Raw genomic sequence first — 15,161 nt, forward strand, 5'->3', positions numbered from 1 at the left:
AAGTCCCCATTCAGACACCCGATTCTAGCATCAACCTGGACACAGCCTTGGGTGCCACCATCCTCCCTATGCCCATCTGCATCCCACCCCCCACCTGCTACCAGCTGCAGTGATGTTTGTTGGTTGACGTCACTTTCCGTGCCCTGAAGCAACAGGGCTGGAGTTCATTTTCTCCACCCTGAGCACTATCTCGGGGCTTTTCTCAAAGGTAATCAGAAAGCAGCTCACAAGGGGGACCCAAAGGGCAGAACCCCCTCCCCCAATTCCTCCCCAGAGCCTTGGACTCCCACAGAACATGCACTGGGGAGTGGGGATGGAGACCACAGCTCACACCTAAGGCGTTAGGGCTGAGTATACTTCCAGAGCCAGGGCTGGCTTTCTGTTACTAGTCTATCAGTTAGTGATTCAATCAGCAAGTCCAAGAAAGCAGCCTCGTCCCACATCATAAGGAGAATGGAGCTCCCAAATTTTCTTTTCCAGAACTTTGGTCTTCTGAATATTGTGTGGGGGGTGGGGACGACGGTGCCTCTGGGTGTCCCTCTTCTGCTACGGTTGATTTTATCAATAAGCATCTTGTCAGTTGTCATTGAAAGGGAGCAAGGAACTAGTACCCCCTGCCACTTCCTATACACCCTCAGGTCCCATAGCCTTGCTGTACCTGGCATAAGTGGGGCTCCTGAGTCAGGGAAGGTCATGCAGAAGGTGACATGAGCTGAGTTTTGCTACCTGAGTAGGAGTGGGTCTAGGGATCTCAAACTCAAATGCCTTCAAGGTCTAGGCAGGTCACATAAATAAGTGAAACAGTTCAGTGTAAGACAGTAAGGAGTGGTGTGGACTGTGGGAAAATATAGTTTATACCCCCCACAACATGAGGCACAGCTGCTTCTCATCTCCACCAGTTACTATGGTCCAGGGTTGCCAGTGCTTCTGATTGTTCAAAAGAAGCCAAAACTTAAGATATTTTATAATGACTAATCCCTTGAGTTTTTACCATTGGCCTCTTAATCCTAAAAGATTTAACATTGTGCAAGCTCCCCAAGCCAGATACGACCTGGGGCTGGCAAGTCATAAACTCTGAATTAAGTAAATGGAAAACAGAATAAAGGGTTCTGGAGAGAGAGGATTTTGTTCAAAAGCACAATCTTGTGATCTGACTCACACGTTCCGGAAACTACCCATTGCTTGGTGGAGTTAGCAGGTGGATGTGTGAGAAAGTGAAGATGAGGACAAAGAGGGCCAGCTGAGCAAGAGTCTTCTGTGCTACGCTAAGGAGCACGACTTTATTTTGAAAGCAATGGGGCTCGGTGAGGGAACCCAGGAGAGCTTCAAGGAGGAAGCACCATGTTGCACTTTGCACTTTGGAAATCCAGGTCCCACGTGGGAGCGTTTGGCAAAGGATGACTCTCTGCAGGCAGGGAGCTAAGACAGAAACCATGGCGGGGAACCTGAGGGAAGGCATGAAGGCATGGCACCTGCTGTCCTCAGGTGGGAGAGTCTGAAGGCTGGGTGATCTTGGAGGGGAAACCTGGTGAGAGAGGATGGGGAGTGTCCACAGCACCCTGATTCTGCATGACTGGGTGGGTGCCATTCCCTGAGAGAAACCTGGGGGAGAGCAGGTTGGGGGTGTGAGTGCCAGTCAGGTCTGAGGTCTGTGTGGCAGTAACTAGGCTGTTCTGTGATTCTGGAACCTGGAAGTGCATCAGGAGTTGTGGGCATGTAGATGAACAATGGAAGCCGGGGCTTCTCAAGGGCTAAGGGTGGGCTCTGAGCAACCCTGACATCTAGGGGAAGGGCCTAGGAGGAAGGGCTGGGAGGGAGCAGCAGAGAAGAGTTTCAAGGAAAACCTGGAGGAGTGTTGACACTTGATGAAGGAGGAGGGAATCTAGGACCTAAGGGACATTTCAGGGTCTCATTCAGGAGAACTGATGTGTCGTCAACCCGCTCAGGGACCAGGCCACACCTTGTGGGTCCCATTGGGGCTCCATCCAGCACAGCCCCATGGCCAGTGGATGAACCACACCCAGGTCTTGGCAACATGACTGCCAGATGTGCCTCTTGTGCTAGTTAGCTGAGCACTTCTTTGCTGAAGAAAAGAAAATGCACTAATTTAACCTCGGGCAGGTCTCCCCACTGGACGGCCACAGAGCCATCCGACAGAGCAGCAGCAGCAGCGGTGAGAATCACAGTTCTGCCACAGATAACACATTCCATTTTCTTCCATCCACTGCTCCTTATTTCTCCCTAATGGACCATGCTGTTGGAAGGCAGCTTCCCTGAGGACAGCTGATCCGAGGGGGCTTGGCAGAGTCCACACGCGGCAGTGGTTTCTTCTGACCCCGAAGGCAGCAGCCATCACCTTCAATAACAACACTGCAACTGACATTCACGTCTGCCCGGAGCTTCTTGCTTTAATCGACCCCGCTTTGCAAAGAAGGACCTCAAGTCCTCGAGAGGCCAAGGGCTGCAAAGCTAGAGCACGTTGGGAACCAGAACTCCAGCCCCCTTACTGATGGTCCCGCCGTCCTCCTTCCAGGTGACGGCGACATTCCCTGAGTGGTGTCGGCTGTCAGGGGAGCCGCATTTATCCAGGTCCCGCAGAGTAGGGAAGGGGGCAAGACATATCAAACACCCAGAAGAAAAGTGACTTTAAAGTCATCCCCAACCCAGGTGCCCTCCAGGGGTTTTCTCAGGAAAAGGCTGCAGCTGTGTTAATAAGGACACGGCCTCTCTGAATGCAGGTCTGTCAAGAAGTGAACAAAGGGGAGGGATGAAAGCCTGGCTTAAGGCAGAGGGCTTTCAAGTCCCAGCGAGGCGGGTTCAAGAGCAGAGCATGGCACATTGGACAGACGTTCTGCTTCTCTTTAAAGAGCACGGATTTATCCACACCGTGTGACATGAATGAAATGAGAAGTTTTCAGGGCTGCCAACCTCTCTGTTAAGGTTTTACAGTGGTATATTTCTAATACAATAAAAAAGCGGAAAACGACAGCCAAGGCTAACACTGTGTCTGCAGCAGGAGGCCGCAGCAACTGTCAATAGTGGACGCTAAGTGACGGGCCAGTGGAAGTGCTATGGTTTGAATGTTTGTGTCCTCCACCCCACAAATTCACATGTTGGAATCCTAATGCCCAATGTGATGGTATTTGGAGATGGGGCCTTTGGGGGTGATGAGGTCATGAGGGTGGGGGCCTCATGAATGGGGTTAGTGCCCTTATAGAAGAGGCTTCAGAGAGACCCCTCACCTCTTCTGCCATGTGAGGATAAAAGACATCTGTGACCTAGAAGAGGGCCCTCATCTGGCCATGCTGGCACCCTGACCTCAGACTTCAGCCTCCAGAACTGTGAGCAATCAATTGGTGTTGTTTATAAGCCTCCCAGACTACGGTATTATGTTCTAGCTGCCCAAATGGACTAAAATAGGATTGAATGAATTTTCATATAAAACTCTTCCTAAGCCTAGTTTTTAATGGCTAGATCACATTTTGTCCTTTTTGATGTGGTGCCAGTGGAGAATCTGACTTGAATATTTTCCCAATTAGCTCACCAAGTGTCGCACAACTACTTGTTGAGTAACCTTTGCTTCCTCTTAAGTCTCTGGCATCTCTTTGACTGTGTATTAAATTCTTACATGCAGCAGGTGAAGGGCAGGGTGCAGGAGCCAGTGTTCTGCAGGCACACATGGTTTGACTACATGCAAACTGAATCCCTGCTCTGCCAGTTTATTTGCTGGGGGGGACCCTGGGCAAGTCACTTAAACTTTTTGAGCCTGCATGTCCTATTTCTAAAACCAAAATATGAAAATTAACATGCCACTGGTACAGTGCCTGGCACAGGGTGGAGCTCAAGCAAATGAAGAGCATGTTCTCTTGGAATCCACATCCCCTTCCTAAGGATGTGTTTTGTTAACATGTACGTCTGGGACTGGGATTGTCACCTGGAATAGTGAAGCCATCACTCTTGGGGAGTAAATTTTGGTGGGGGGGGCAGGAAGCTGTTGAAAAAAATATTCAACCATATTTTGTATCTGAAAATTTTATAAAACTAATATTTTGTAAGAAAAATATTTTCTATATTTTGATAGAAAGTAATGCTGGACAAAATCTTGTTGGGTATGAATATGGAGAAAAATTGAGATTTTTAATTGGGGGCGCACCCTCTGTCAGGGGAACAGAAAGAATCAAGGAGGGATTTTATGTCGTTGTTAATGGAACCTTAAAGTGTTGAGAGGAGCTTGATTTAAAATAATGGATTTTCAGAGCCAGAAGGAATATTAAAGATGCCCTGAGGACTCTAACCCTTCTCTTCACTTGGGATCATTTATCATGTCTCTTCCCAGCAACTTATTTCCTCCAGAGGGAGAAGGTTTGTCCAGGGCCACCCTGTGGCCAGAACCAGGAAGTCCCAACTTTACTTATCCAGGAAGGAGGACATGCCACCAAATGTTGACAGAGTTCAAATAAGATGGGGACAGACATGTCCATCACAAGGTGTTCATACAAGAGTGCTTTTGATAGAGTGTTGGGGACATGAATCAGAATGGAGTGGTGGGGGAGAGGGTGGAGCAAGGAATCACAGACAGTGTAGAAGTTTACAAAGTGCTGGCGAGAGACAGAGATGTAGCTGAGGGGTGTATGAAAGGAAGGTTGGGTCGTTTATTGAAGATGAGAAAAGCAAACATATACATAAATGCTAGTGGGGATGAGCCAGCAACATGGCAGAGTCATAAGGTGCTGGTCTGAGCCAGCCTGCTGGGTTCAAATCCTGGCATCACTTCTTAGTAGTTGTGTGGCCCCGGGCAGGATTTTCCCCTTCTCTCTGCCTCTGTTTCTTCTCAGGTAGAAATGGATCATCATTTCTGCATTCTCGGACTACTGTCAGGCTTAAATGAAGTAATATAAAATTCGTAGGACAGAGTCTGACATATACAAGGTCCAAGATAAAGACCAGAATTATTACGCAGCTGAAAGGAAGCTGTAAATATATGGAGAAGAGAGAAGAAGTAGTTGATGGAATAAGAATCGCCAAAGGCAGGAAGGGATGCAATTCCGAACACAGGTGGAGGTACTGGGTTTGGATAAGAGGACAGCTGGCTTCTTGTTGTAACAAAGGATGGGAGGAGGCAGATTCCTTCTACTTGTAAATATTCACTGACTTCCGATGATGTCCAGGCACTAGGGGTGCAGCCATCAACAAGATAGACACAGTGCTTCCATCATGGAACTTACACTCCTGTGGCAAAGGCAGACCATACACAAGATATATGATATGGTGATGAGAAGACAAAAGGAGATGGGAGTGGGAAGGGCCACAGTTGGGGGAGTAGGACAGCAGATGCTATGTTAAATGGGATGGTCAGGGAAGGCCACTCTGAGAAGGTCCGATCTGAGCCAAGATTTGAAAAAGGGGAAAGGGAGAAGTGAGCCATGGGGTGTCTGTTGGAAAAATGTTCCAGGGAGAGGGAACAGCCAGTGCAAAGGCCCTGGATCTGGAGCACTCCTGGCAGGTGTGGGTAGGTGGGCAGTGGGGGTGGGAGTGAGGCTGGGGTTTCCCTTCTTCCTCCCCGAGACATGCTTCCGGCAGGGGCTGAATCCTCTTCTCTACAGAGAAGGGATGGCTTCAGCTTTTTTGACTCATCTATTCATTCAGCAGTCCTCTTTGGAGCACATTGGATGTGCAGGAGATATGTGACCTCCACCCCTCCATGGTAATGCAGCGATGAGCAGGACCCTGTCCTAGGCTTGGCCCCAGTCTAGAGGCTGGTGGTGAAGCCACGTGCTAGGTGAAGCTGCAGTGGTAGCTGAGTGTGGGGAGAACCTTGCTGCAGGTGTGACCAGGACAGGTGTGACGAGGCAGGTCAAGGGACGCTGGTTCACTGTAAAGAAGGGTCTTCAGAATGGGGGCGGGAGGGACTCAGAAAAGGCTCTATAGCCATGAACCACTTACTGGAGAAGTCTTCTCTACTGACAGCTTTCACCAGCTCCAGTTCAACCAACTGCATAGATATGTATCATCTCTGAGTTTTAACTGCCTTGGTTTCTGGGGTTTTGAGTGGTCTGGATTTGGAATGCAGCATTCTCTTAGAAGTCTTTGTATTATAAAGTCTGTCTCCTTTATAAAATGAGTGTAGATTGGAGGAGGACCAGTACCACATGAGTTGGTCATCCCAGTTCATGTATCATTTCTGGTTGATGACTCGGTTTACGGCGAAAGTGTTTGGTCTGGATGATAAATTATATGGTCTCTCTCCTGGTTGTTGGTCATGATGAGAAAGAGAAAAGATCAGGAATAAGTGTTGTGGGAAATTCTTGGCATCCAAGTGGCTTGTTTACTTTTTTGATGTGCAGATGACTAGTACAACAGACTGGGGAAATTGGCTGTAATCAAAGCCCTCCGTTCTTACGAATATTTTCTGAGGTCGAGCAGAGGGAAGAGCCAAGAGTGAGCTGGTACCTTTTTGTACACTGATGGAAGCTGATTAACAAACAAAAGTTTGCTGAAATTACAGCCAGTGGATACATCAGACCAAGCTAATATTTAACGTGAAGGAAGAGGGGATGGCAGAAGAAGAAGCTGAGCATTCAGTGAAGTGGGCATAAGAAGACAGAAGCCCATGTGCTTGCTGTTGTAACCCTCCTGTTAGCGCCTACAACACCCACAGAAGCCAGAGGTCTCAATTTTCATGGAAACACCATTGTCAAGGCTGAAACCTACGCTGGTCTCTTCGGAGCTCTGTGCCCAGCAGTGTTTCAGTGTCTGTGAGGTCCAAGAGCTCCAGTGCCATGATAAGACTTGCTGAATAGGAAAAGGCATCTCAAAGACTGCTGAGCACATCAGTGAAGGTGTTAGACCTGGCCTGAAGAGCTGGAAGCTGAGTGGGTGGACCTGGAGGAGGGTAACAAACTGGTGTCAGACACGGGTGGCACTGGGAGTAAACCTAAATTTGGTGCAAACATCATACCAGAAGTGTCGTTTGCTGCCTGTAAAGCTGAAGCTGCTGAGAGGGGGGCCACTGTACCGTCACACTGAGTCCTGGCTGGCAGTGCAGAAGTGACTGACCAGTTCCAGCTTTCATTGTGATCCAGGGTAGTTCTCACACTGCTAACGAGTCAACAATACAGGAGTTTGTGATCCTCACTGTTGGAGCTGTGACTTCAGGAAAGCCATGCTCATGGCAGCAGAAGCCTACCTCAACCAGAAGGATGTCATCAGAAATGTGGCAAAGACGCTTTGTGGAGGGGCATTTTGCTCCTAACATCCTAGAGAAGGAATTAGCAAAGCACGGCTCACAGGTCAAAGCCGAGCAGCTGCCTGTTATCATGTGGCTCTCCAGCTGAGATGATTTTACATTTTTAAAGAGTTGCAAAAAAATCAAAATAAGTATAACATTAATACTAAGTGCTTTATAATATGTCAGGCACTGTTTTAACCTCTGCACTCATTAGCTCACTTAATCTTTATAAAAACTCCATGAAGTAGATACTATTACTCATTTTTTTAGATGAGGAAACAAATGGAAGCTTCTAGATAGGTTAGCAGTAGTCAAAGATCACACAGCTAATGATTAGTTCAGCTGGAATGCAGACACTGGGAGTCTTATCTCAGAGCTTGTGCTCTTAACTTGCTTCCCCATATGACAGGTTCCTCAACACTGTTAGGGTGCACAGAGTATAAGTCCAAAAGAGAGATTCAGGTAACACAATCCGGTGAGTTCACCAGTGGGAAGGTAACAGTGTTTCAGAGAAGCAAGGGAAGGCTGTATAGAAGAATGAGGCCACCTTTCTACCATGACGACAGGAACACTAACTTGAACCTCAATTAACTAAAGTCTTATCCCCCAAAAAGAATTACATTCTTCTTATTAATAGACCTGTTACCCAAAATAATGTACTCAATCATTATTATATTTTTAATTTCATCAATAAGAACTTTGTCGAAATTTGTTTTCTCTTTTGTTGTTTAAGTATCTTCATCTGCATAAGACCTTCAATTTTTCCTCTTGGCCCACAAAGCCTAAAATATTTGCTGTCTGGCCCTTTAAGGAAAAGTTTGCCAACTTATATCCTAAAGAATTCAGGGTCTTGGAGTTGCTGTGGAATGTGATGGGAAAGGCTGGTGAATGGCACAGATGCAGCAGCATCTAACTCTTAGAGTTTGGAAAGTATGACCTTGAACTTTGGGTCTCCTGATAACCCCAGCCATTACATCACTCTGATGAGTTGGTGAATGAGTACAAGTCCTTCATCAAGGACTACCTAGTGGCATCCACTGAAGATGCCTTAGACCAGTATGACTGGAAAGCTTGGAAGTTCTCCACTAGTGGAGGTGGTGCCCAGGTGGTAGGGGATGGTTGCACAGTGACCAACATGAAATGTATTCCCAAGCCTATGGGCAAGGACTCTGTGCAACTGCCTTCTGCTCAGAGTGAATGAAAAAGACCCTGTGACAGAGTCTTTTCAGGAGTTCAAACTGGCCCAGTCCAAAGGATGGGGCACCATATTTCTCACTGTGCTAGGGAAACTGAAGATACTGTCATTGCCAGCTTTGTGACTGGATCTGCACTGGACCAGCCAAGGCAGGTGCCCCCTTGCCCATCTGAGCACTTGGCCAAGTATGACCAGCTCTTCAAATGGAGGAGGAAATGGGCATCAAAACTCAATTTGCCAGCAAAAAATTCAGGAAGTTCCTAGCCAAGTACGCTCTGGGCAGGAGAGCCCCTGAGCTCTTGAGCCCCAAGCACTTGTCAACTGGTGGGACCTCTGCTCCTGTGCTAATCACAGGTGCTCAATGATCCAGACACAAACACTTTGGAAGGGAATTTCCTTCCCCCGTCTCTGTGATATTCTAGCTCCTGAGAATAGCCACATCCAAAGCCAGGTTTCCGACATGCTACTACGTGGATGAACCCTGAAATACTTTATTAAGTCAAAAAAGCCAGGCATAAAAGGACAAATATTGTATGATTCCACTTACAAAAAATATCTAGAGTAGACACAGTCACAGAGATAGAAGAATAAAATAGAATAGAGGGGCTTCCCTGGTGGCACAGTGGTTGAGAATCCGCCTGCCGATGCAGGGGACATGGGTTCGTGCCCTGGTCCGGGAAGATCCCACATGCCGCAGAGCGGCTAGGCCCGTGAGCCATGGCTGCTGAGCCTGCGCGTCTGGAGCCTGTGCTCCGCAACGGGAGAGGCCACAACAGTGAGAGGCCCGCATACCGCAAAAAAAAAAAAAAAAAAAAAAAAAAATAGAATAGAGTACTAGGGGGCTGGGGGAGGAGGGATTGGGGAGTTATTGTTTAATGGGTATAGAGTTTCTGTTGGGGGTGATGAAAAAATTCTAGAGATAAATGCTGGTGATGGCTCCACAATATTGTGAATATATTGGATGCCACTGAATCATACACTTAAAAAGGGATAACATGGAAATTTTATGTTATGTATATTTTACCACAAAAAAGAAAAAGTCTTTAAAAAAACACCCTTGAACCCTGTTGGAATCCCTTGCTCTGTTCATGTGATGACTGCAAATCATCCTTTTCCTTCTTTTCTCCCTATCATGTGTTTGTGGGGCCACATACTTATAACGTGTCCTTGGAGGATCAACAGGCAGGGACCCCAGTGGTTTATATACACAAGTTGAAAGCACACGTTCATTATCTTCCCAAAACTGTAAAGGAAGAATCATCTGCAAATTCATGAATTGTGTTATAGTTTAATCTTTTATTCTCAGGACTAATCAACTGCTTAAGTTGGGTCCGCACTCCTAATTAAAGCTTTCAGCTCTTGAAAGTTCATTTACTGAGCCTGACTCTTCAGTGAGGAACCAAGGATGTGGGAGATTCAAACAGCTGTGAGACCCCAGCACCCTGAAACATGACCTTACCTATAAAACCACTGGGCTAAACAGAAATGCAGTTTTCAGGTTTGCTAATTGCTTTTCACTGAAAACAAATCCAAATATGCATGTTATTATTTTTTTAAAGATTTTTTTGATGTGGACCACTTTTAAAGTCTTTATTGAATTTGTTATAATATTGCTTCTGTTAGCTCCCTGACCAGGGATCGGACTCGCACCCCCTGCATTGGAAGGCAAAGTCTTAACCACTGGACCGCCAGAGAAGTCCCTGTTATTATTTTTTTAAACAGGCTATTTTTATTTTTTGTCTTAGTTTACTGCTCGGAAAGAGTATTATGTTCATGGTGGAAAGGAGACTGACATCTTAAAATGTAGAGCTTTGGAGTAATCAACCTCCATCCTCACTATGGCTGAGAATATTGGGCAGGGTCAAGTGGACAGTGATTGTTACTAATATTATACCTTGTTTTATAGAGTTCTTTATAGTGTGCAAAGAGCTTTCCCATATATTTTCTCATTTGGATGACCTAAGCATCTTTGTTTCTATGATTTCAGAAGTTGATGAATTATCTTTAGCAAATTTTTCTCACCTGATCATCTTCCTCTGTCATTCAACCAAGCAGGTGTCAGCATTCCCCAATCACAAGGGATGTAAGCTTATTTTAATAACAATGGAGGCAAAACCTAATTAGAAAAAAAAAATCCTTTGCCAATTCATGTGATTCATTTTGAGCCAAATATCTGCAACCTGAGTTTCTTTGAATGACGGTCTGCCCCATTCTCTGGGTATCTGAGACGTGAAACTGTGTCTTGTACAGGTATAAGTAATATGTGTGAACACAGCATGCAAACTGCAGGGAAGACTTTGGAAGAAAAGTCCCACTTAGCACTGAAGTTAGATTTGATTCACTGAGCCCCACTTGGACAAAGTACTATGCAAGGCGGGGAAGGTGAACAAAACAGGGTCCCCCTGTTTTAATATAGGTTTTATTATTATTTAGGTATGGTCAGGCCAACAGATCCGGAGATGACCACCATTGAAAATGTAGTTTGTTATACTCCCACATTCCAAGAGGGCTGGCACACCACATCATGCAGGGCCACATGGAGTAGCACTAGGTCACTTAGGAGGGAGGGGAGGGGGAACTGTGGGCAAAAGCCTTTATTGTGGTTTCCATGGGAAGGAAGGGTGAAGCAGGGTAAGCAGGCTTAGGATTGGCTAGTTTGGATAACTTCAGCAGACTCTGGGGCATAGGAGCTGTCCTACCTGTCTGGGACAACTGTAACCCCTCATTATATTAAACCAGATAGATGCATAGATGTCTTGTACCTAGCTCCAGGTGATTATGGCAGGTGGATAGTGGCCCAGAGAATAAGATCCCACTAAGGGAGGTGGCAGGGGTATGGGCTCTAGATTAGTTGATTTGTATTGGAAAGGTGCACTCCCAGGCCAGTTGTTTACTATCTCTAGGAATTTGCTAACCCTGAGAGGAGCTGTCCCTCCACAGTCAGCAAGGTCCCACATGTCAAAGCATCAGATAAAGAAAATAAAAGACATGGTTAATGCACACCATCCAGGGGCTTCCCTTCTAGTGTGGCGAGCAGCTGAGGAAGCTGAAACCAGAACCAAATCTCTAGACCTTGGTTTCTTCAACTATAAGAGGAGGAGTTTAGACTATCTCAATGACAAAATTTCTTTAAAGTCTCACATCTGTGATTCCATGAAATAATTAAATATGAAAAGGTGACAAATGCTGTAATAGAATGCTTTAGGAAGAGAAGGAAAAGGCGGCTGAGAATTGAAAACTAAGATGGTTTTGAGGGGAAGCACAGGTGTTGGGCTTGGGGTTTAGCATAGGAAGGCGATTGGATGGGTTGGCTGATGGAGGGGATTCATCTTCCCAGAGGTATTAGGTAGAAAACAAACCTCAAAGCAGAGGTTCTCAAATGGAGGCAATTTTGCCTCCCTGCCCCAGGGGACATTTGGCAATGTCTGGAGGCATTTTTAGTTGTCACAATTTGGGGGTATGGGGAGGGCTTCTCCTGGCCTAAAGTGGGTAGAGGCCAGGGATGCAGCTAGAACACCCTACAGTGCACAGATAGCTGCCCAACCCCCAACACCAACATTGAAATATCAATAGGGCCGAGGTGGGGAAACCCAGAGTTAGAGGAAGGATTGGTATGAAAAAGTGCATGGTTTGTGGTGGCCAAGTCAGCAGGACTGGATGCTCCCCAGGACCTGGCCTGGAGGCAGGAGAAGAGAAAGCAGGAGGAAGTTGTTGCTCAGCATTGAGTACTCTCCAAACCCCTGGTTGCATTAAACCAGATAGATGCACAGATGCAGTGCTCACCTCACCTGGAGTCCTCTCAGATTTCAAGAAAGATGCTGAACAGAGTTTGTGGAGTTTTGCTGTTTGTATAAGCAGAATTTTAATTTTTTATGAAGATTTTTTGTCTGTCTGTATTTTCTCTTAGAATTTCTTCTTCCACTTCTGAATTTTAAAAGTCCTTCTCATATATTCCTCATACCTCATCAAGATTTGATAAATATCCTCTTCCATTTTCTTACCAATTTTGTATGGGCTGCCTTCTTTAAATATTTAACTGTTTAATTCAGTCTTCCCCAGAGGTACTATAAGTGTCCTTGGTAATAAGTAAGATGATTTTAGGAATTCCATTGATAAATATTTTTGTGGTAATGGTTTTGTGTTCTTTTCAAATGAGTATATAATCATGATATCAAACCCATATTTTCACAGATGGCATTGTGTAGGTTAAGAAGTTTTTAAAAGATGAGTCAATTTAAAAACTTAAGTAGTTAGTAGTATGGGTGATAAACAAAATATGGCAAACTGCTGGTAGGGATATGAGAATTACTAAAGTCTGAGAAACACTAGTTAAATCCACTTGAAATTTATGTCAGGGAACACTTACATGATTTCCCTCCAACTCACCTCCAGATTATTAATCAACTACTTCAAACCATTTATTGAATTTCTCGTTGATAATGATTTTTTAAAATCATACATCAATTCTCATGTGCAGCATTTCTAGACAATCTTTTTTGTTCCAGTAACCTTTCATTAGTCTTGAGCTATGACCACACTTTTAATTACTGTACTTGACTTAATATCTGGCCCAGCAAGTCTTCCCTCCCCCAAGGAGTGCTGATTTTGAGGACTGGGGTCAGGGTTAGGACATGTGAAAGGTCAGTGTCATGTGGACAGCAGTGGGCCCAGGAAAGCCCTTAGGCGCTGACCTAAGTAGATTATGGTTACAGGCCAGAGATGGCCAGGTATCCCCAGACCCTTGAATTAGACGTGTGAGAATGCCGCCATCCCAAGGGTAAATGAAGAGAGACGAAAAAGAGATATTACGCATTGACTTAAATGTGAAGAACCAATGATACTCTGTGTAATTAAGAATTAGACTGTGTGTAATGAAACTTGAGACCTGAAGGGAGACCTGAGATGAGGCACTGGGTGAGTCATAGCACACATCCTGTTGCCTGGTCATCCAGCTATGAGGCAGAATATTTCCTGTTGCCAAATAATGTTGAAAGGACATTCAGTCTATCAGGAAAAGATACACGTGCACACACACACACACACACAATGTTATATCTACAAGTATGTGAATCCTAAAGAAAGCAGATAGAAAAATCCAGATTTAAAACCAGTGAGGAGTTAGGCAGTAACTTCCCCCAAAGAGTTCTTATTAAATCACAGGATTCTTTAAATATACAGCTTTTGCAGTGATTTTAATTATTTCTTTGGAGTGTACCAACACCTTGACTGAAAGGCTAGATGGAACTTTTAAAAAATGATAGATGTTAAAAAATGATAGATGATCTTATTTGCAAAGCAGAAATAGAGATACAGACGTAGAGAACAAACGTATGGACACCAGGGGGGAAAGGGGAGTGGGATGAATTGGGAGATTGGGATTGACATATATACACTATTGATACTATGTATAAAATAGATAACTAATGAGAACCTACTGAATAGCACAGGGAGCTCTACTCAGTGCTCTGTGGTAACCTAAATGAGAAGGAAATCCAAAAAAGAAGGGATATATGTATGCATATAGCTGATTCAGTTTCCTGTACAGTAGAAACTAACACAACATTGTAAAGCAACTGTACTACAATAAAAGTTAATTCAAAAATTAAAATAAAATCACAAAAAGGGCTTCCCTGGTGGCGCAGTGGTTGGGAGTCCGCCTGCCGATGCAGGGGACACGGGTTCGTGCCCCGGTCCGGGAGGATCCCACATGCCGTGGAGCGGCTGGGCCCGTGAGCCATGACCGCTGAGCCTGCGCGCCTGGAGCCTGTGCTCCGCAACGGGAGAGGCCACAACAGTGAGAGGCCCACGTACCGCAAAAAACAACAACAACAACAACAAAAATCACAAAAAAATTATAGCTCTCCAAAAAAAAAATGAGAAAAGTGTGAAGAAGTGTCTCCTCAAACCACATATCCTATAAATCAGTGGTGAAAAAATTATTTAACTTAATAAAAATAATTAGTCTCACATACAACTTTAAAAAAACACACACAGAGCACAAAGTGGGCTGGGTACCAGGAGCAGATGGATTCATCTCTCCCCTGGCCCAGTGTGATTAGCAAAGCAGGGTGAAACTTCATGGCCCCCATCCAGAATGGAATCGACAGAACTGAAGAGATGGTGGAGCTGGAAAGGGCCTTAGAATGCTTTTACTCCAAAAACTTTTCCTCCAGAGGAAGAAGCAAAGGACCCCATTACTCACCCATCTCCTGCTCCCTGGTAAAGTGACACCACTTAATATTATTTTTCCTGCCCCCAAAAAGCAAATCATTCTCACATTTGGTTGGAGGCGCTGGTTGAGTCAGTCTTGCTGCCTCTGTTGGACTTCTGATGTCTCAAGTTTGGAGATAATATGATGGACAACGTCTTACCACAGGTGAGTGACAGCCAGCGAAGACCAGGGGCAAATGATGAGTCAGGCTAAAGGAAATACTGAGTCATGCTACAGCAGGTGCTTAGTCAGGCTCAAGCATGCTAGCCTATGAGATTAACCAGAGGAGACAAAGGAGTTTGTCTCAAAGCTCAAATGAAATTCTCAAGTGGAAACCTTGGTGAGAATTGAAACAATGTTCAAGTGAGAGGCGGGGGAGCATCTAGGAGGTCTACTTCCTTGAAAATGCCTGGGTTTGTGGTTGGGCCAGGAGGTTGCCCATTTCTGGAGAGGCCTAGGTGAGATTTCATTGTCCCTCTGTAGTTCTCCAAGGCGGGCTGTGAGATCTCCTGGCAACTGAAGAGGGC

At 45.4% G+C, this 15,161-nt stretch overlaps 1 protein-coding gene and 1 non-coding gene across 3 annotated transcripts in view; both read left to right on the forward strand.

Annotated features, from left to right (window-relative positions):
- ST8SIA2 (ST8 alpha-N-acetyl-neuraminide alpha-2,8-sialyltransferase 2) overlaps positions 1 to 15,161 on the forward strand; it is a 60,336-nt gene that overhangs the window by 19,448 nt on the left and 25,727 nt on the right. The window lies entirely within an intron of this gene.
- LOC132489700 (small nucleolar RNA U109) lies at positions 2,827 to 2,970 on the forward strand. The gene has a single exon (XR_009532087.1). It is a non-coding gene; the product is annotated as a small nucleolar RNA U109 (small nucleolar RNA).

The sequence above is a fragment of the Mesoplodon densirostris genome, chromosome 4 (assembly GCF_025265405.1).
Source record: "Mesoplodon densirostris isolate mMesDen1 chromosome 4, mMesDen1 primary haplotype, whole genome shotgun sequence".
Lineage (NCBI taxonomy): Eukaryota > Metazoa > Chordata > Mammalia > Artiodactyla > Ziphiidae > Mesoplodon > Mesoplodon densirostris.